Raw genomic sequence first — 1,923 nt, forward strand, 5'->3', positions numbered from 1 at the left:
CCTTGACGGCTTTCATCAGAAATTTAATCTTCCTTTCCATTTCTGCCATGGCCGCTTCCGCCGTTACATCCGCCATCATGACATAAATCATATCTGGCGGTGAATCTCTTTTCAGCTTACTGGAGGCAGAAGTAGAGTTGTCAAACAAAGGGTTTTCCTTGATGACAACCCCATTTTGTGGGGATTCCATCATTTGCCTCAAGATGTTGTGGGCGATGAGGGAGCTTTGCTCTTGCTCCTGCGTGACGTCTCTTGAGTGATCGCGAGTGACAGGTCCCATGTACGAGTCGTTTGTGGAGGAAGCTTTGAATGCCATCTTCTTAGGTGTCATTTGGCTTTTTTGGATGCTGAGAGAGAGATGAGAGGTAGAGAGGTCTCACTGGGCGTGCCAATTTGTTCACACGAGGTTTTCGGAGAAACGTGTTTCGTGGAGTTGAACTTGAGTTGGTGTTGGTGTTGAAGTTGATTTGATGCGATGTGATTTGATCTCTAATACTTGATCCTCTGATTCTCTCTCAGTTGGGTGAATGTGCTTGACTTGAAGAAGAAAAGCACCGAACGATCTTGAAGTAGAAGTCTTGGAAACTTGAAGTAGAAGTCTTGGAAGCTTGGAGTAGAAGTCTTGGTAGAGTCTTTGTGTCTTCAAGGGTCTTCTTTCTTATAGAGGTGAAGCTTCAGGAGTCTTGGGAGTTTTCTGCTTGTTGATGAATTCTCTCTAGGCTCTCTGAATGTAGAAAATGCTGCCTCTACAAAGAAATAGAACTTCTCTATTTATAGAGCTCTCAGGCGGACTTCGTGGGCTTAGACTTGGTTGGTCCATGGGCCTGGCCCTTGGGCCCAATTAGTTGGTTTTGTGCCTGATCTTTAGGCCTAATTAACTGGGCTTAGGTCTATTTTGGCGTTTTAGGCCCACATTAAGCCCATATTTGGGTGTAACTGGTAACACCCAAATTATCGTCGCATTGGTCCAAATTAATTTTACGACGAAAACACCGACTTTGTCCTCAATTCTAATTTGAGACACATGTTAACTCTTAATTGGTCACAAACTTGACGATTTCGGAATTCCGTCATTAATTTAACAAATGACATGGCGATTTGTGAGTGGTCCAAAATTTCTCTTTCAACATATAAATTTTAATGATTATAGAAAATCTAATCGACGATATTAACATAATACTACATTTTTCTTTATTTAATTTTACATATTTTTTTCTCAAATTCAACGCAAGTGGGTATTTTTTTCGTTAAGAAATACATGCAACGTAAATGGTGATTAATTAGTATATGAAAAGTAATATATGTATATATATATAGAATGTAAAATGATAATTATATCATACAGTTAACCTATAACATGTTAATAAATAAATCAATAATAATTTATATCGAAGGGTATCAGAAATACTTTAATGGGAGTGCTTGAAATTGAAAACGAAGAGAAATCTCACTAGGCGACACGTGGCAATGCAAAAGTAGTACACCACAAATTAATCACTAGAATTAAATTTATTCTGAGAGATACAGACATCAAGTGGCTGTAGTTTAGTGGTGAGAATTCCACGTTGTGGCCGTGGAGACCTGGGCTCGAATCCCAGCAGCCACAATTTTTTAATCAAAGTTTTGAAACATTAATTTTACTTTTTTTTATTTTACATTTGCTACATATTTTCTTAAAATATAAAAATAACATGAACTACGGAATAATACAACATACCGAATTTGAATGCTTTTAAAATTACTTTCTAAGGATATGGATTAAATTCTCGGTTTTTATAATTTATGAGCCACTTATCTAAATTATTTTACTTGGTTAAATTATAAATTTAATCATTTATTTATTGTGCCTTGAATTTTTTTAAAATAACTGATAAATCTTTGCACTATTAATTTTGTGTAGCTCTTAAATATTAAAAATTTTCT

General features: G+C 36.1%; 1 non-coding gene across 1 annotated transcript; it reads left to right on the forward strand.

The window, feature by feature from the left end:
* Positions 1 to 1,534: 1,534 nt before the first annotated feature.
* TRNAH-GUG (transfer RNA histidin (anticodon GUG)) lies at positions 1,535 to 1,606 on the forward strand. Its single transcript has one exon. It is a non-coding gene; the product is annotated as a tRNA-His (tRNA).
* The last annotated feature ends 317 nt before the right edge of the window (positions 1,607 to 1,923 follow it).

Source organism: Benincasa hispida, chromosome 7 (assembly GCF_027475165.1).
Source record: "Benincasa hispida cultivar pf3 chromosome 7, pf3_genome.v1.1, whole genome shotgun sequence".
In the NCBI taxonomy this organism is placed as follows: Eukaryota; Viridiplantae; Streptophyta; class Magnoliopsida; order Cucurbitales; family Cucurbitaceae; genus Benincasa; species Benincasa hispida.